General features: G+C 39.4%; 3 long non-coding RNA genes across 3 annotated transcripts; 1 reads left to right on the forward strand and 2 right to left on the reverse strand.

The window, feature by feature from the left end:
• Nucleotides 1-817: 817 nt before the first annotated feature.
• Nucleotides 818-2,253, reverse strand: LOC144824652 (uncharacterized). The gene is made up of 3 exons (XR_013609039.1): nt 1,956-2,253; nt 1,726-1,864; nt 818-940 (listed from the first exon to the last, which is right to left on the reverse strand). It is a non-coding gene; the product is annotated as an uncharacterized LOC144824652 (long non-coding RNA).
• A 5,098-nt stretch (nt 2,254-7,351) lies between these two features.
• Nucleotides 7,352-8,787, reverse strand: LOC144824653 (uncharacterized). Its single transcript, XR_013609040.1, has 3 exons — nt 8,490-8,787; nt 8,260-8,398; nt 7,352-7,474 (listed from the first exon to the last, which is right to left on the reverse strand). It is a non-coding gene; the product is annotated as an uncharacterized LOC144824653 (long non-coding RNA).
• A 3,759-nt stretch (nt 8,788-12,546) lies between these two features.
• On the forward strand, nt 12,547-13,986 carry LOC144824654 (uncharacterized). The gene is made up of 3 exons (XR_013609041.1): nt 12,547-12,848; nt 12,940-13,078; nt 13,864-13,986. It is a non-coding gene; the product is annotated as an uncharacterized LOC144824654 (long non-coding RNA).
• The last annotated feature ends 7,217 nt before the right edge of the window (nt 13,987-21,203 follow it).

The following is a 21,203-nucleotide window of genomic DNA, read 5'->3' on the forward strand; positions in this document are numbered from 1 at the left end:
AAGCTTACATATTCCTTTCGCACTGATATGAGCTGGACCATGCGCCATAGTAACTACAGGTAGTACATAGGCATCTGGTAACAACCAACGTTGGTGTTCCGACAATTCCGTCCAACACACTGTCGTGTCCAACATTCCCGTACTCTCTCTCCACTTACTCAATTCCTTCTCAGTTGCTTCTCCTTGAATCATCTTCACACTTTCCACTGTGTCCTCACACATACCTGCTTCTCCAACCCATCTTGCAGGACCTGCAACATACATACGACTCTTAACATCCTTTGCTGTTTCTTTCGCTACTTCGTCTGCAAAAGCATTCCCACGACCCACATCATCAGTGATCCTTTTATGTGCACTGCACTTCACAATTGCTATTTGGATAGGCAAGGCAAGTGATTCAAGAAGGTCAGTAACCAACTGACCATGCTGTATTTTAGTCCCATGGGAAGTAAAGAATCACCTTTCCTTCCACAAGCGACCGACATACACGCTCTCGTCAGTGCAATCAACTCAGCTGCTTGTGCTGAATTGTGTGCAATACGTGCAGTTTCTACTACTGTATGCAAAGTAGTAACAGCATAGGCTGCAGTCGTATCCCCATTAGGAAGCTTAAAACACGACCCATCTACCCATAGGATCCCATCCGGATCCACGAGTGGTGCATCTTTTAAATCCAATCTGCCTTTAGTTTCCTCCTCTGTACGAAGGAAACAATCATGCTGATCTTGTATATCCTCCCCTTTGGGATTAGGTAACAATGTTGCTGGTTCGATTTTATGGTGGCGCACCAAAAAAGAAGTCCAGATAAAGAGTGTCGTTTGTGTATGTAGAAAATGTTCTTTATTTTTAGCTCTTTTCTTTTAAAATACAGGTCACCAGACAGTGTTACAAAACGAATCAGCCAACGCGTTTCACTCCTTTTCCTGGAGTTTCATCAGGGCTGAAAGCAAAAAAACAAAAACTAATATAAATTTCAAAAACATTGCCAATAATTTTTACAGAATGACATCTAGCTACTATCGGCGCACCAAAAAGATTTTTTTGTTTTTTAGACTTTTAGAAAGACTCTCAAAAAGACTTAACTCTTAAAAATTTTTGTACAAAAATCACCAAAGAGATTTCTGTAACTATTAAACAGTATTTACACGTATTAAAAACATACAATATACAATGGACACATTGGGATTCTCTAACATTTCCATCATAGGGTAAGTTTTCACAAAAGGGGGCAAAAAATCACTATTTATGGAAGCGTACAAGTCCGTAGAGACCTACCAGGTCCCTAACCATACACATTGATTGCAGAAATTGAAGTAAAATTCAAATCCGTCCAATTTACATATGCTAAAACATAACATTTACACATAGCACACAAATTTCAACACTTTACTTTTGCACCTTAAATTTCTCATATGTCAAAGTCGAAAAGAAAACATAATCCAAATATCTTATTCCACATTTTTCATCGAGAAACTGAACAACAAGTGTGATAGCTCAGAAGAGTTGGCCTGCCCATGACACCTAGCTCTCAAATGGAGGGGTTGGATTTTATTAATTATTTATTATTTATTGCAGTTTTGTCAAGAAGGTTGCTGGGGAGATTATTATCATGCATTTATGGCATACGAGGGTCCCTACTTAGTTCCAGTTGTTTAGGAAAGCCCCATTCGATCCAGGACCTGTTACCATGTGGGTAATATTTGTAAAGACACTTATAACTCTTACCAGTTGTGTGTATTCTCTTTCTTCCTTTCTTCTCTTATATATCGGTAGACTTTGGCCCAATCTGGTTATTTTTCTTGTTAATCCCTTTTTTGTATATATTCCTGTCCGTTCCGTCCGTTCTAGTGGTTCTCAGGTTGTTCTAATTTGAGAATTAGAAAAAAGTCTATTAGATCAACCCTCCAACTATAAATGGGATTCCTTAATTCATTAGCATAATTTTTTGTGAGTACCTGTTTTGCGGGGCAGTATTAACTTCCCACAGTTAATTCAAATTCCCTCTTCCTAGCAATTGTTGCAGCGGTGTCCTCGTCTAGGTATGAAGAAAATAGTCGTGATAAACCTAAATAAACAAGAGACCAACAGAGTCCATTGTGTGATCTCAAACATAATTTGTTAGACAGACATAGACACATTTTTATTAGAAAATGTGTGGGTTACAATGCAGCTGAATTAAAGGGTTACTTACTAGGTAAACCCGTTATTAATAGGAGTATATATAGCTCTCACACAAGGGCATAACAATATTGCCAAGCGTCCAGGTAATCTATATTAGCACTCGTTTGAGCACTATTTCCTGGTAAAACTCCCATATTTAATAATAATTTGCTAACAAGACCCCTAACAGAACATCAGTCAAATACACTCCTGCTGTATTTCCACTCTTCTCAGCATAATTCATAATTACATTTTCAAACTAGAGTGATTTTTTGACTACAGACCGCAGGTCTATCAGGCAATAGTCTAGAGGCAGGTCATTGTTACCACAGGTATTGCCTGTTCAAGTTAGCGCTATATCCCCTTTCACTTAAAATCTACATCTCATATACAAGGCAAGTTCACAAAGTGGTCCCCAGTAAGAGATCACACCGGCTCCTCCCCACGCACTTAGTCTAAACTCCATGAGATCAATATTTTCGTACTCCAACCCCGAACAGGCTCCTAATGAAGGTTCCCACCGGCTCCTTACCTATTTTGGACGAGCGTTCTCTTAACGAAGTATCGGCATGGATGGTCCCATTCTGAGGCTGCCATGTCGAGACGCTCTTTATATCCTGTTTTTGCATGCACCAATTGGGCTGTAACGTATTTCACCTGAGGACAATTGTAAGCCCTCCTATGTCAATGCATCTTTCGGCGGTCGCCATCTTGGAGTTGGCAAGCGATCGCATAAAGATATGGGCGATTAGTTTACAATATATTTTAAAATTCAATACATCTAGCCAAGTTTTAATTTGAAATATAGGTCTTGTCTTTTTATGCACTTCTCTGCCAGTAAAATTTATTTCGTCCTCCTACACAGTGCCTTCGTGGTTCTGAGCGTGTCACGTGATCGCTCCTCGCGCTTATTTTGTTAGTGAGCGCCATCTTTGAATGGTTTTGTATGTTATTATTTGGAGCCAAAGAACCCTGATATCCATGTAGTGTACTCGCATATGATTCCTAAAGCCGAATTTAAATCGTAGTTGTCAATGTGAGACACTAAATGTATTATACTAATTGCTCACATTTGCATGAGAGAGGTATATAGTGATTAGAAATTAGTACTGGCCATTGCGGGTGTAGGACGATTTATATGTTGATTGCTAAATACTCTTATTAGTATTTGTCAAATATCAAGTGTGCCAAAATGTGCAACATTAATGTACACACCTGAACCAATTAATGTGAATGTTATACTCTCCTTTAGTGCATTGTGGAATCCATATTTTCAGTATTTTTATTTCTATTTCTCTTCAGGGTATTTTTGGATCATTGCTTAGTTCATAAACCTTTTTTATATATGATTTAAATGCCATAATGCACAAGTAATCTTTTCCTTTAACCAATTTGATTGTAAAAATTCATATTGAGTGGGTAACAATAAATGGGAGATAAAACAGAGGGAGAGTGACAATCGGTAGCGGGGAAATTAGTACCATGCATGGATATGCAGATTCTACAGGAGCAGGGATGGAAAAATCTGACATCCAAAATTAACACATATTATGGTCCATCTGCAATTCTGTTTCCCCCCTACCATAGTCGTGCATGTTCTCAGATTACATTAAGAAGTGGTGCATTTCGTCATCTAAGTTCATCCCATACTTAATACATTGTAATTTATAAATCCATTTTGCCTCCCGCTGTCTTAACACAAGCTCACGATTCCCCCCTCTTGGGTGCTGTTGTATTTGTTCTAGACCATGGAACCAGAATTCAGGTTTGCCCCCATGTTTTTCCAAGAAATGTTGGGAGTGAGCATATTTTGCATCTCTGTTCAGGATAGCTCTCCTGTGCTCTTGAATTCTTGTCCTCAAATTTCGTTTAGAGCTACCTACATAAATTAAACCGCATGTGCAGCCCAAAATATATACTACATAGGTAGTAGCACAATTTATAAAGGACAAGATGTCATATTTCCGTGAGCCATTGTAAGTGAACTGTTTGATCTTATCACGTCCATATTCACAGATGTTACAGTCCCTACATACAAAGAAGCCCCTTGGTTTTTCCGTCAGCCAGTTAGAGCTATTGTCCTTAGAGGGTTTCAAATAGCTGGGACATAGATCATTACGTAAGGTTCTACCCCTACGGTAAGTTACAGAGGGTTTAGTCATTATGTGGGATTTTAATCCCGGAATCTCCTTGAGGAGGTGCCAGTTATTTTTCAGAATTTTGAAGATGTTACTATTGTGTTTGGTATATTTGGTTATGAATCTGACATTTGTATTTTTTGCTTTTCTCTTTTTCCGCGAGTTTGTTGTTAGGGTATCATTTCTATGAATCTTGCGTACTTTCCCCTCCGCCTTACAGATTACATCCTTGTTGTATCCTCTCGCCTCGAATCTATTCTTCAAAGTTTGTAGATTCATATCGAATGACTCTTCCTCACTACAATTTCGTTTTAGTCGCACCATCTCACCGAATGGTATGTTGTTAATTGTAGAGCTTGCATGGGCACTACTTGCATGCAGAACCGAATTGCATGCAGTTTCCTTGCGAAAGATCGTGCTTTGAATTTTGTTGTCTTTGATATAGAAACTGAGGTCTAGAAAGTTAATATTCTCCCTGCTGTACTCAATTGTCATTTTCACATTCATGTGATTCTTGTTAAGGTACTCAAAATATTCCAGTAGGTCGTTTTCGGATCCAGACCAGAGACAAATTATGTCGTCTATATACCTCCCCCAGAACACGATGTTATTTGTCCAGGGGGAGGCATTTCGGTTCCACGCATGTACCCTCTCAAATTGTCCCATGAAGAGACAGGCATACGACGGGGCAAATTTTGTTCCCATCGCCGTCCCCCTCTTCTGATGGTACCACACATTGTCAAATATGAAATAGTTCCTAGTTAGGACTAATTCCATCATATCCAGGACCATTTGATTTCGGTTTAATAAATCGGCCCCTTCCCTATCCAGATAGAACTCACTGGCCTTCAAACCGATGTCATGTTGTATACAAGTATAAAGACTTGTAACGTCTAAGGTGACGAACCATAAGTCATTGGACCAGTCAAAATCCTGCAATTTGTTTAAAATGTCCTTACTATCTTGGATAAACGATGGCAGGTTCAGAACATGTTTGTTAAGTTTGAGGTCAATATATTCTGATAACCTCTCGGTAGCTGATCCTATTCCAGATATTATCGGCCTACCGGGAGGGAAGGCCCCTCCCTTATGTACTTTAGGGAGGACATAGATACAAGGGGACTTGGGGTTTGATACCAATAGATACTGGTACTCCTGATCACTCAGTAGTCCCATATCCTTCCAGTCTAGTAGTTTGGAATTGATTTCTATGGTCAGTGCCTCCTTGGGGTTGTATGTAATCTGTTCGTAACACTCATTGTCTCCAAGTTGCCTCAATATTTCACCTTTGTAGTCCCTGGTATTCATAATAACAATGTTCCCCCCTTTATCCGCCTCCTTGATCACTATATCGGGGTCCTCTTTTAATCTTAAGAGGGCTGCTCTTTCTCCCTTTGTGAGGTTGGGGTTCTTATATCGTTGGTCCCTACTTTCCCTTTCGAGTTTGTATAGACTGGCACTGACTCTTTCGTTGAATATGTCAATATTGTGATGGTATGTGCTAGGGAGAAACCTTGAATTGGGATGCAACCCACTATCCCCAGATACATTTTCAGAGATATTATGTTCAGAAAGAATGGTATTTAAGTCAACCTCCTTTTCCTCATTTAAGGTAGATAAACATTGTAAGCTCTTAATCTCAGCAATAGACATACTCACAGGTTCCACCAATTCACCTTGATCCACAGATATCAAATTACACATGGGTTTGCTGCTGAAAAATTCTTTTAATTTTAGTTGTCTCGTGAATCTAAATAAGTCCACATGTACATCAAAGAAATCACCATCCTGAGTAGGACAAAACCCCAAACCATTACATAAAAGTGTATTTTCATCAGTATCCAAAATTCTGTCTGATAAGTTGATTACTCTCAGTTTTGACTGGTTCTCTCCCTCTACCATTGTGCTCCCCACAGGGTGATTTAATGTTTCACCTGATCTTTGGGTTTGTTCTTGGCTCTCTCTGATCTCCTCACCTGCTCTTCGCCCTGCTCCCCAGTTGCCCCTTTTGTGCCTCCTGCCCCCTCTCCTTGTCTTTTTTGGTGTTGTGTTTTTTTGGCCTGATTTCCACTCATTCTTAGTTTCGCCATCTCTATCTGAAAGGTGGAGGGGCCTACTTCTAAAGGGAGCCCACCTGGGATTGTTGTTGAGGAACTACTTTCCATTGAAGAGAGGGAGGTACTACTTGCTGATTTTACTTCCTCACTTTCTTCCCTCATTCTTTTTTTGTTTGTTTCATCCACTGTGATGTTGTCGAATTTTTTTGCGAATGTATAGATTCGTCCATCACAATAATCTTTATCGTCTCTCTTAATTTTTCTCAGTTTTTTATCCTTTAAATAATTCTGATGGTTATTAATAACCTTTTTCAGAATTTCGTAATTTTTTTCAATCAGATCAGTGTTCCCACAGGCCTCAATCTCTTTAACTACACTTTCTATCTCATTCAATAGTTTTGCCCCCTTTTCCTCCGCATGTTTTATCAAAATTTGCATCATGACACATGAAGCACCCTCTAGATTAGTTTCCCAATCATTCAATAGTTCTTCACTCAAATCCTCAAATGTGGGGAATATAAGGATGCGTAAGCCTCGTGGTACTTTTTTCTGATGGATATACTGTTGCAAAGTTACGCCGTCCCACCAGCGTGAGAGTTCTTGTTTTCTAAGTCGTTCCAATCTCTGGAATAAGGTTTTTAGTCCTCCAGTTGTCTGTGCTTTCTGAGCATTCTGTGCGGCCATATTAGAGTCTTTCCCAAATAGGTCTTGCGCCATTTCTTCACGCTTGTCGTCGAATTTAGACATTGTTGTTTGTTCTTGGATGAATGAAAGTGCTTGCTGGTCCAGGTAGTGAGTATAGATTCTCAAAAAGCGCAGCAGCGGACACTAAGATGCCGCACCCAACATTCAATTCCGAAATAAGTCCTCAAGGTTTTGTGCTGCCGACCCCAACGCCAGCTGCTTTTTGGCGTTGCTGTGTTTCCAGATCATAAAGAATCGTTGATTCGATTTTATGGTGGCGCACCAAAAAAGAAGTCCAGATAAAGAGTGTCGTTTGTGTATGTAGAAAATGTTCTTTATTTTTAGCTCTTTTCTTTTAAAATACAGGTCACCAGACAGTGTTACAAAACGAATCAGCCAACGCGTTTCACTCCTTTTCCTGGAGTTTCATCAGGGCTGAAAGCAAAAAAACAAAAACTAATATAAATTTCAAAAAAATTGCCAATAATTTTTACAGAATGACATCTAGCTACTATCGGCGCACCAAAAAGATTTTTTCGTTTTTTAGACTTTTAGAAAGACTCTCAAAAAGACTTAACTCTTAAAAATTTTTGTACAAAAATCACCAAAGAGATTTCTGTAACTATTAAACAGTATTTACACGTATTAAAAACATACAATATACAATGGACACATTGGGATTCTCTAACATTTCCATCATAGGGTAAGTTTTCACAAAAGGGGGCAAAAAATCACTATTTATGGAAGCGTACAAGTCCGTAGAGACCTACCAGGTCCCTAACCATACACATTGATTGCAGAAATTGAAGTAAAATTCAAATCCGTCCAATTTACATATGCTAAAACATAACATTTACACATAGCACACAAATTTCAACACTTTACTTTTGCACCTTAAATTTCTCATATGTCAAAGTCGAAAAGAAAACATAATCCAAATATCTTATTCCACATTTTTCATCGAGAAACTGAACAACAAGTGTGATAGCTCAGAAGAGTTGGCCTGCCCATGACACCTAGCTCTCAAATGGAGGGGTTGGATTTTATTAATTATTTATTATTTATTGCAGTTTTGTCAAGAAGGTTGCTGGGGAGATTATTATCATGCATTTATGGCATACGAGGGTCCCTACTTAGTTCCAGTTGTTTAGGAAAGCCCCATTCGATCCAGGACCTGTTACCATGTGGGTAATATTTGTAAAGACACTTATAACTCTTACCAGTTGTGTGTATTCTCTTTCTTCCTTTCTTCTCTTATATATCGGTAGACTTTGGCCCAATCTGGTTATTTTTCTTGTTAATCCCTTTTTTGTATATATTCCTGTCCGTTCCGTCCGTTCTAGTGGTTCTCAGGTTGTTCTAATTTGAGAATTAGAAAAAAGTCTATTAGATCAACCCTCCAACTATAAATGGGATTCCTTAATTCATTAGCATAATTTTTTGTGAGTACCTGTTTTGCGGGGCAGTATTAACTTCCCACAGTTAATTCAAATTCCCTCTTCCTAGCAATTGTTGCAGCGGTGTCCTCGTCTAGGTATGAAGAAAATAGTCGTGATAAACCTAAATAAACAAGAGACCAACAGAGTCCATTGTGTGATCTCAAACATAATTTGTTAGACAGACATAGACACATTTTTATTAGAAAATGTGTGGGTTACAATGCAGCTGAATTAAAGGGTTACTTACTAGGTAAACCCGTTATTAATAGGAGTATATATAGCTCTCACACAAGGGCATAACAATATTGCCAAGCGTCCAGGTAATCTATATTAGCACTCGTTTGAGCACTATTTCCTGGTAAAACTCCCATATTTAATAATAATTTGCTAACAAGACCCCTAACAGAACATCAGTCAAATACACTCCTGCTGTATTTCCACTCTTCTCAGCATAATTCATAATTACATTTTCAAACTAGAGTGATTTTTTGACTACAGACCGCAGGTCTATCAGGCAATAGTCTAGAGGCAGGTCATTGTTACCACAGGTATTGCCTGTTCAAGTTAGCGCTATATCCCCTTTCACTTAAAATCTACATCTCATATACAAGGCAAGTTCACAAAGTGGTCCCCAGTAAGAGATCACACCGGCTCCTCCCCACGCACTTAGTCTAAACTCCATGAGATCAATATTTTCGTACTCCAACCCCGAACAGGCTCCTAATGAAGGTTCCCACCGGCTCCTTACCTATTTTGGACGAGCGTTCTCTTAACGAAGTATCGGCATGGATGGTCCCATTCTGAGGCTGCCATGTCGAGACGCTCTTTATATCCTGTTTTTGCATGCACCAATTGGGCTGTAACGTATTTCACCTGAGGACAATTGTAAGCCCTCCTATGTCAATGCATCTTTCGGCGGTCGCCATCTTGGAGTTGGCAAGCGATCGCATAAAGATATGGGCGATTAGTTTACAATATATTTTAAAATTCAATACATCTAGCCAAGTTTTAATTTGAAATATAGGTCTTGTCTTTTTATGCACTTCTCTGCCAGTAAAATTTATTTCGTCCTCCTACACAGTACCTTCGTGGTTCTGAGCGTGTCACGTGATCGCTCCTCGCGCTTATTTTGTTAGTGAGCGCCATCTTTGAATGGTTTTGTATGTTATTATTTGGAGCCAAAGAACCCTGATATCCATGTAGTGTACTCGCATATGATTCCTAAAGCCGAATTTAAATCGTAGTTGTCAATGTGAGACACTAAATGTATTATACTAATTGCTCACATTTGCATGAGAGAGGTATATAGTGATTAGAAATTAGTACTGGCCATTGCGGGTGTAGGACGATTTATATGTTGATTGCTAAATACTCTTATTAGTATTTGTCAAATATCAAGTGTGCCAAAATGTGCAACATTAATGTACACACCTGAACCAATTAATGTGAATGTTATACTCTCCTTTAGTGCATTGTGGAATCCATATTTTCAGTATTTTTATTTCTATTTCTCTTCAGGGTATTTTTGGATCATTGCTTAGTTCATAAACCTTTTTTATATATGATTTAAATGCCATAATGCACAAGTAATCTTTTCCTTTAACCAATTTGATTGTAAAAATTCATATTGAGTGGGTAACAATAAATGGGAGATAAAACAGAGGGAGAGTGACAATCGGTAGCGGGGAAATTAGTACCATGCATGGATATGCAGATTCTACAGGAGCAGGGATGGAAAAATCTGACATCCAAAATTAACACATATTATGGTCCATCTGCAATTCTGTTTCCCCCCTACCATAGTCGTGCATGTTCTCAGATTACATTAAGAAGTGGTGCATTTCGTCATCTAAGTTCATCCCATACTTAATACATTGTAATTTATAAATCCATTTTGCCTCCCGCTGTCTTAACACAAGCTCACGATTCCCCCCTCTTGGGTGCTGTTGTATTTGTTCTAGACCATGGAACCAGAATTCAGGTTTGCCCCCATGTTTTTCCAAGAAATGTTGGGAGTGAGCATATTTTGCATCTCTGTTCAGGATAGCTCTCCTGTGCTCTTGAATTCTTGTCCTCAAATTTCGTTTAGAGCTACCTACATAAATTAAACCGCATGTGCAGCCCAAAATATATACTACATAGGTAACATCTGTGAATATGGACGTGATAAGATCAAACAGTTCACTTACAATGGCTCACGGAAATATGACATCTTGTCCTTTATAAATTGTGCTACTACCTATGTAGTATATATTTTGGGCTGCACATGCGGTTTAATTTATGTAGGTAGCTCTAAACGAAATTTGAGGACAAGAATTCAAGAGCACAGGAGAGCTATCCTGAACAGAGATGCAAAATATGCTCACTCCCAACATTTCTTGGAAAAACATGGGGGCAAACCTGAATTCTGGTTCCATGGTCTAGAACAAATACAACAGCACCCAAGAGGGGGGAATCGTGAGCTTGTGTTAAGACAGCGGGAGGCAAAATGGATTTATAAATTACAATGTATTAAGTATGGGATGAACTTAGATGACGAAATGCACCACTTCTTAATGTAATCTGAGAACATGCACGACTATGGTAGGGGGGAAACAGAATTGCAGATGGACCATAATATGTGTTAATTTTGGATGTCAGATTTTTCCATCCCTGCTCCTGTAGAATCTGCATATCCATGCATGGTACTAATTTCCCCGCTACCGATTGTCACTCTCCCTCTGTTTTATCTCCCATTTATTGTTACCCACTCAATATGAATTTTTACAATCAAATTGGTTAAAGGAAAAGATTACTTGTGCATTATGGCATTTAAATCATATATAAAAAAGGTTTATGAACTAAGCAATGATCCAAAAATACCCTGAAGAGAAATAGAAATAAAAATACTGAAAATATGGATTCCACAATGCACTAAAGGAGAGTATAACATTCACATTAATTGGTTCAGGTGTGTACATTAATGTTGCACATTTTGGCACACTTGATATTTGACAAATACTAATAAGAGTATTTAGCAATCAACATATAAATCGTCCTACACCCGCAATGGCCAGTACTAATTTCTAATCACTATATACCTCTCTCATGCAAATGTGAGCAATTAGTATAATACATTTAGTGTCTCACATTGACAACTACGATTTAAATTCGGCTTTAGGAATCATATGCGAGTACACTACATGGATATCAGGGTTCTTTGGCTCCAAATAATAACATACAAAACCATTCAAAGATGGCGCTCACTAACAAAATAAGCGCGAGGAGCGATCACGTGACACGCTCAGAACCACGAAGGCACTGTGTAGGAGGACGAAATAAATTTTACTGGCAGAGAAGTGCATAAAAAGACAAGACCTATATTTCAAATTAAAACTTGGCTAGATGTATTGAATTTTAAAATATATTGTAAACTAATCGCCCATATCTTTATGCGATCGCTTGCCAACTCCAAGATGGCGACCGCCGAAAGATGCATTGACATAGGAGGGCTTACAATTGTCCTCAGGTGAAATACGTTACAGCCCAATTGGTGCATGCAAAAACAGGATATAAAGAGCGTCTCGACATGGCAGCCTCAGAATGGGACCATCCATGCCGATACTTCGTTAAGAGAACGCTCGTCCAAAATAGGTAAGGAGCCGGTGGGAACCTTCATTAGGAGCCTGTTCGGGGTTGGAGTACGAAAATATTGATCTCATGGAGTTTAGACTAAGTGCGTGGGGAGGAGCCGGTGTGATCTCTTACTGGGGACCACTTTGTGAACTTGCCTTGTATATGAGATGTAGATTTTAAGTGAAAGGGGATATAGCGCTAACTTGAACAGGCAATACCTGTGGTAACAATGACCTGCCTCTAGACTATTGCCTGATAGACCTGCGGTCTGTAGTCAAAAAATCACTCTAGTTTGAAAATGTAATTATGAATTATGCTGAGAAGAGTGGAAATACAGCAGGAGTGTATTTGACTGATGTTCTGTTAGGGGTCTTGTTAGCAAATTATTATTAAATATGGGAGTTTTACCAGGAAATAGTGCTCAAACGAGTGCTAATATAGATTACCTGGACGCTTGGCAATATTGTTATGCCCTTGTGTGAGAGCTATATATACTCCTATTAATAACGGGTTTACCTAGTAAGTAACCCTTTAATTCAGCTGCATTGTAACCCACACATTTTCTAATAAAAATGTGTCTATGTCTGTCTAACAAATTATGTTTGAGATCACACAATGGACTCTGTTGGTCTCTTGTTTATTTAGGTTTATCACGACTATTTTCTTCATACCTAGACGAGGACACCGCTGCAACAATTGCTAGGAAGAGGGAATTTGAATTAACTGTGGGAAGTTAATACTGCCCCGCAAAACAGGTACTCACAAAAAATTATGCTAATGAATTAAGGAATCCCATTTATAGTTGGAGGGTTGATCTAATAGACTTTTTTCTAATTCTCAAATTAGAACAACCTGAGAACCACTAGAACGGACGGAACGGACAGGAATATATACAAAAAAGGGATTAACAAGAAAAATAACCAGATTGGGCCAAAGTCTACCGATATATAAGAGAAGAAAGGAAGAAAGAGAATACACACAACTGGTAAGAGTTATAAGTGTCTTTACAAATATTACCCACATGGTAACAGGTCCTGGATCGAATGGGGCTTTCCTAAACAACTGGAACTAAGTAGGGACCCTCGTATGCCATAAATGCATGATAATAATCTCCCCAGCAACCTTCTTGACAAAACTGCAATAAATAATAAATAATTAATAAAATCCAACCCCTCCATTTGAGAGCTAGGTGTCATGGGCAGGCCAACTCTTCTGAGCTATCACACTTGTTGTTCAGTTTCTCGATGAAAAATGTGGAATAAGATATTTGGATTATGTTTTCTTTTCGACTTTGACATATGAGAAATTTAAGGTGCAAAAGTAAAGTGTTGAAATTTGTGTGCTATGTGTAAATGTTATGTTTTAGCATATGTAAATTGGACGGATTTGAATTTTACTTCAATTTCTGCAATCAATGTGTATGGTTAGGGACCTGGTAGGTCTCTACGGACTTGTACGCTTCCATAAATAGTGATTTTTTGCCCCCTTTTGTGAAAACTTACCCTATGATGGAAATGTTAGAGAATCCCAATGTGTCCATTGTATATTGTATGTTTTTAATACGTGTAAATACTGTTTAATAGTTACAGAAATCTCTTTGGTGATTTTTGTACAAACATTTTTAAGAGTTAAGTCTTTTTGAGAGTCTTTCTAAAAGTCTAAAAAACGAAAAAATCTTTTTGGTGCGCCGATAGTAGCTAGATGTCATTCTGTAAAAATTATTGGCAATTTTTTTGAAATTTATATTAGTTTTTGTTTTTTTGCTTTCAGCCCTGATGAAACTCCAGGAAAAGGAGTGAAACGCGTTGGCTGATTCGTTTTGTAACACTGTCTGGTGACCTGTATTTTAAAAGAAAAGAGCTAAAAATAAAGAACATTTTCTACATACACAAACGACACTCTTTATCTGGACTTCTTTTTTGGTGCGCCACCATAAAATCGAATCAACGATTCTTTATGATCTGGAAACACAGCAACGCCAAAAAGCAGCTGGCGTTGGGGTCGGCAGCACAAAACCTTGAGGACTTATTTCGGAATTGAATGTTGGGTGCGGCATCTTAGTGTCCGCTGCTGCGCTTTTTGAGAATCTATACTTAGTAACAATGTTGCTGGATTTAAAACATTACATCGCTTGATGTGTATGTGGCTAGCGAAAAGCGTTAACTCATATCCAGACAAGCGAGCACTCGTAAGATGTTGCGTTTTTGTTCTGTTCAAAAGAGTATCTACTGCATGTGGTACCATAACAACAAGAGTGTGATCTAATACCAATCCAGCAGATTGACGAATGGAGATCGCCGCTGCTGCTATTGCTCTGAGACAACTAGGCATTGCCTTGGCTACTGGATCCAATGTAGCCGAAAAATAGGCACATGGCCTTTGTTTGTCTCCAAATTGTTGTGTTAAAACTGACAATGCTCAACCTTCTCATTCATGCACGTAGAGTGTCAAAGGTTTACTATAATCTGGAGTACCCAACACAGGAGCAGAACACAAAGCAGTATGTAAATCAGAAAAACTCTTCTGACATTCGTCAGTCCAAGGAAGAGGTTGGGGTGTGTCTTTCAGAGTAAGTGCCAACAGAGGTTTATCCAACAAAGAAAAATTCGGAATCCACTGTCTGCAATAAGAGGTAATGCCCAAAAAGGCACGCACTTCCTTTTGTGTAGATGGTACAGACATTTGTGAAATTGCATGAATACGTTCTGGGGTCAATCGCCTTCCCTCCTTCGACAAGAGATGACCTAAATAGGTAACCTCTTGGCGGCAATATTGTAACTTAGAAGGTGACACCTTATGATGTAAATCAGACAAATGACGTAAAAGCGAAACAGTCGCATTTTCACAAACATCCTCTGAATCGGCAGGCACTAACAAATCCTCCACATACTGAATAAGAGTGGCACCGGGAGGCAAAGAGAAAGCATCCAGCTGGGACTTCAAAGCTTGGCTATAAATGGAGGGACTCTCACAGTAGCCTTGAGGTGCGCGTTGAAATCTAAAGCTTCGGCCTCCGAGAGAGAAACCAGAGATCGCTACTTTCCTCAGCAATAGGAATGCTAAAGAAAGCGTTCTTGACATCAATGACTGAGAACCAAACAGCTGAAGCAGGTATCATCGTGAGCAAAGCAGTAATATCTGGGACAACAGGAAACTGAGGGACAACAAGTTTGTTGACCTCTCGAAGATTAATCAAAAGCGATATACAGGAGGCTTAGAAGGATCCGTACATTTAAGAACAGGCAAAACAGGACTGTTGCAAACATTCCTCTTGTTTCTTCAACAACACCTTTCTGAACTAAATCATAAACAATAGCCAACAAAGCTCTTTCGCCATCGTTATAAATCTTGTACTGAGGAATACGTGGCAATTGAACATCAGGTTTGATAGTGATCACGTAAGGTGGAATCTTGAGCAAACCAACATCATTCGGACTCGTGGCCCAAAGCGTAGCAGGAAGTGAACGCAATTCAAGTGGTAGTTGATCCTAAGACAAATACATAGGGGAAACAAATTTATCACCCAAAGTAAGATGTACACCAGAGGGGGAACAATACAACGTTGCATGTAGACGTTTCAATAAATCCATACCCAACAAATTCTCACCGCAACCAGTCGTTAACGTGAGCGGGGCTTCCAAATCATAAGGACCTACAGAGATGGGCAAAGAACAAGAGACTGGGTTGCTAACTGGGGCGCCAGAGAATCCTACAGAAACATTCGTTAAGCCAGACAAAGGTGCCCCAGGGAGTTTGGAGTGAATAATAGGACTTCTCATCACAGCAGTATCCAAAAGAACCGGCTCTGAAACACCCAATGCAACAACGTTAACATAAGGCCCATCCTGATCCACTGGAACTGATACCACTCCCTTGCTTTGTCTACGGCTGTCCTAGCTAGTATGATATTCAGGATTTTCGTTCTCAACACAATAATCGTCATTGTAATATTGTGCAGACTGAGCATTCTGCTGATCAACATAATTCATAGTATTCTGAGGGGGTAAGGAATGCTGTCCTTGAGACGGCGCACCTCGCCCTCTACGCCTAGGTGTTGACTGAAAACCACCACGGCCTCGTGGCCCTGATAGTCCACCTGTACGATGTAATAAAATCGGACAATTATTCTTGAAATTACCTTCCTCTTTACAATAGGCACATTGATTAGGACCCAACAAAGCTCGCGGAACATACGGTGCAGGTTTCTGTAACAATCTCTGAAACTGTGGAGGCTGTTGCAATTGACGCTGAGCAGAATGAGGGGGATAGGCTTGTTGCAAAAGAACCTTCGTTTTCAACTCTTTAGTATTTTTCTCTACTTTATCCTTTTCTTCCTTATCCCTATTCTCGTAATACTGAGCAGTAGCTAATATCTGGGCAGACGAAGAAACAGCCTACGAACTCTCGGAGTCTTTTAGTTTATGCGATAATTCGGGAAGTAAATTAAATACAAATGTATCCACTAATAATCGCGGTCCACCCTCCGTACTCATATCCTGCCCACTGTGGTCGATGAACGTCTCTTCGAAACGAGTAAAGAAATCAGAGACACTCTCATCTTTCTTCTGTTTACACACAGCTAACTTATCCCAATTAACTCGGAGGGCAGGCATCATTGTTTTCATTAGAGCTATTATTCTACCAGGCAATTCAGTGATCAAATCATCGGGTTTAGCACCACCTACTTGTGCTGCATCTGCGGCAGTTAAAGCAGCCCAATTACCAGCTAAAGCTTGGTCGTGGTCTTCCCAACGAATCCGAGCCCATAGTGCTTGAGGGACTACATTTCCCATCAACAAATCAATATCTGCTAAATTCATAACGCACGCATCAACTGTCTGGAACAACTCTTTGTAATATCCAGCAGGATTCTTACGAGGGTCCGGTAGAGACTGTTTAAGCGCCAGAACTTCAGATCTTTTCCAAGGGACATGTACCCATATACGCTGAAAATGAGCAGGGACAGGCGGATTAACAGCTGGATCCCCATCCCTCCATATCGGAGGTACTTCTCGCATAGGATAGTGTTTCACTTTTTGTCTTACTGCAGGATCCGGTTCAAGAGAAGCTTGAAAGAAAAAGGCAGACCTAAAAGTGATAAGTGTTCGAACAGCATCCTCAACATCAGAACCCAAGATAAGTGCCTTATCAAACTTCGCCTGTATATCAAACAAACCCTGAGGAGGTAAATCCAAATCCATATCACCCCATCCTTTAACAAGAGTATTACACATAACATTAAAAACATATCTTTGTGTAGGCGCATTCCACTGAAGAAAAGTATCCAAGCTATCGCGTACATTATACTGTGGACCACTCATGATCCAATTGTGAGCGAGAGTCCAACCTAATTAGTTCGTCAGTATCCGGAATTTGACTTGTCTTCGGGACTAAGCAGGAGTCAAATTAAGAGACCCGAAGAAAGGCAACAAAAGACCGGAAATGGTATCAAGTAATCATTGACGAGCCGTAGGAGAATCTGACAGTAAAACCGGAGACAACGTGTTAAGCACAGCAGGAGAAGAACTGTCAGTGGTAATAGAAACTGACGGTAAAGGAGACTAAGGTACAGAAGTCGGTGGCAAAGGAGGTGGAGGTGGAATTACTGGAAGAGTAAATTGTGGAAGAACGGGAACAACTGGTTGAACAACAGGTTGCTGAACAACATGTTGTAATGGGGGTGCATTAGCACCTAATACATAAGGTGGAGGTAATCTCAACAAATGAGACATTAAAGGATCTTCATCAAGATCTGTACTCTTTGTAGAAGGGTGCAATACAGGATAACATCTATCTATTGCCATATGAGGCTGTCGTTCTGAAATTTCAATCATGTGATCAGTTTCATTATTCTTAAACTGTTGAGCAGCCTGTAGAATCGTCATATCCTGTGCTTTCTTATCTTTTTTCGCTTGTTTAATTTCTTTCTATTTGGCTTCCTTACGCCATAGGCAGAAAGAGTCAAACATTGCCGGTCGAGCTTTTCTCTTAAATAAAATTGTTTCTAAGTTGTCTAATATGTCAGGCTCAAAGCTATCATTTTGTGGCCACTGTAAAACACCATCTTTCTTCGTATATCGAATCCATGTTTCATTAAAGATAATAGGACCAAGACCATGTTTCGAATAGAGCTCATAAGTGGGAGTTCCAACCGGAGGAATTGGACAAGAGTCCTCTAGCCGGGAATCCCTAGTACAATTAAAACAGCAACATTTCTTAAATTTACTAAGTCCAGGCATTTCGTAACGAAATGGACTATGCACAAAACTTCAAGGGGTTTTAAGGCAATTAATACAGCACAAACGTACTTACCCCTCGGCTTCGACTAATGCATGAGTCCAATAACAAAAACCAAACAAAAGAGTGGGTGCTACCCACGAATACTTAACTAAATATTTTCTCACGCCAACAGGTGTCCGTCTAACGTCTCGCGATACCAATCATCACCAGAGGGCCAAGGCAGGGCGACATTCAGGGCAGCAGTCGTCTGCAGCCGTCGGAAAGGAGTAGCCGCGCTGTGAAAGACCTTCGGTCCACTTTCGACATACAGGGGTCGCTTGACGTGGTTCGCGAATCTTCCAGAATTTTCTTGCGATTCTCCTCACGATCTTCGGGCTGAACCGCTACCACTGAAGTCGCCCCACGTTGGGACGCCAATTGGAGAACTTGGCCTTATGGGCCGAGCGGCGCGGGGCACGTCTAAAATCTCCGGGTTCACCTGCCTTATCAGACAGAGACACGAGACACTCCGTTAGGCGTAGAAAATCAGGTTTATTAGCTGCAGCTAAGCACAGTTGTTCAAGAAGTTACAGAAAGTAGATTCTTAGGAGACTTTTATACCATACATATTTACAATACCTACTCCCAAAAAATACAAAACTGACAAATGAGAAAAGTTCAAAAACAAGCTATCGAGTATCTTGTGTACGCCCTTCTTTCAGACCCCGTGTTCTCCCCCTCCTCTCAAGTTAATCAATGCTAGTGCATGTAATTCAATTTGCAGGTGGCAGGACATATTTGCGAGCCTCAAAGGATAGTTGTGTAACAGGAGAGTACACGGAAAGAATAGTGAAGGCCCGTCAAACAAGATAAAATAAAGGAAGAATGGTGAGACCCAAACAATCAACTAAGACAAGGATCAATCGGTATAGACATGGATTAACTAACTCGGCCAGTCCCTGACATCGGTTTCACAAACAAGGACAAAGGGTTACTTTTTAACAGGAGAGACGAGCAGCTGCAAAGGCAAAAACAATATGTTCGCCGTGTCGCCTGAGTGAGGGCAACACAAAATGGCGTCTGTCACAAAATGGCGGCTGACTACGAAGCGAAGTCGAAAATCACAGAACCTTATTATATTCAAACATCCCCCTGCTTTAACTACCTCCTTCATTTCATTCGTTTTTTCCACTGCATTACAATTTCCCTCCAATAACTCATAACAATGTACTCTTGAGAATACTCTATAAAAATAATGCCCCAGCAACTCATCTGTGCTGTTTACTCCAATATACACTACACAATCTGTGCAAAAAAACACAATAAACTGCAAAACATAAAATACGCAATTCTTTTTCCGCTCTTTGCTAAGGGGGTTAATTTTATTAGCACCGCTTTCATTCTTCCTACCACTGTTTTTCCCCCTCTTTGTATATCTTTCCTCCTCATCTATGTTAACCCTATTTGTCCATGTATTTTATCTTTCCTTCTACTCTATGTTATACCTATTTCTCCATTTATTTCACTTGACCTATAGCAAGCTGCTATTACTTTTTCATCAAAGAAAAAAAAGCATGTAGTGCGCCAAGCTCTTTTACTCGTTAAACAAAATAGCACGATATACATACCGTAGACACTACGCATAGCATTGTTTTTATTCACTTTACCAAGGAGCTTAATGTAAGTCTGTATCTTGTAATACATACATCAGCAATTTCTAAACTGCTAAATGTAACTTTGCGAAACAAATAGTAACCTATTTTCGCATATTTCTACTATGGCACTGCCTATGTACGTTATACACTAAAACAACCAAGATTACAGCAACCTAAGCATCATAAGCACACAATAATGTTAATCTTCTTCAAAATAAAAACATAATGTAAGCCCCTGCACAGGGTATAATGTACGTCAATATTGAACCGTAGGCACATACTCAAATTAAAATACCATTTCAGAGTTTGTGATACAAATTTAACATTCAATATTAACAATACAGTAAGTATCCATGTACATTTTTTTCGCATAAGTCACAACTCAATAAACAAATGGCTATCACTTAGAAACCAGCAAACTTACAAAAATGCATTGCGGTTTTACTACATTCAACACGTCAGGATCTCTATTCTATAGAAACTATCTTTACATTAACCCTTACTTACACCAGTAACACTTTAGCCTTAAGAACTATACATTTTTTCAACTGCAAACCAAAGTATCCTTAATGCAAGTATTACCGATATAGCAATGCCTAAAAACCTATTCTCAGCAAAATGTATACACCGATATAACATCTATCGCCCCGGCTATACGTTCTTGCCGCCATATTTATTGACATAAAAGACTTCGTCCAAGCCCGCAGCAATTCCTGTTAGCAACAAACTGCAGTCAAAACAAAAAAAAAACACCCCTGCAATTAACACACTGCTGCAAATGCTTTCCCCCTTGCCTCTTCACACCTCACCTGTCTCCATCTTATCTCCACTTGTTTTTTACTACAGCAATTGGATCTTTGTTAACATTCAAATTCCTTTACCACATTTTATTACCTATACTCTTATTTAAACTAAAAAATACAACTGTACCAAACACTTCGTTTTGCAGGTCCTAGAGGCATATCGTAGCGCTTGTGCGGTGTCTACTTTTACATTTTCGGTAAGTACATTTCAATGTATAAAGGGGGAAAAACAAACTCTTAAATCCTTACATTTCTTTTGCTTTCCCCCTTCTACATACTAAAGACATATTTTATTAGCGACGTTGCCGTTTTTAAACATTTCTTTAGCATTCGTTTGCGCATATGTATTACACAACCAATTAAAAAACTATGTCAAGTCTCAATTTCACTTTCAAAGTTTTAAAACTGTCTATTTTATTAATGCACTGAACAA

Source organism: Lissotriton helveticus, chromosome 3_1 (genome assembly GCF_964261635.1).
Source record: "Lissotriton helveticus chromosome 3_1, aLisHel1.1, whole genome shotgun sequence".
Lineage (NCBI taxonomy): Eukaryota > Metazoa > Chordata > Amphibia > Caudata > Salamandridae > Lissotriton > Lissotriton helveticus.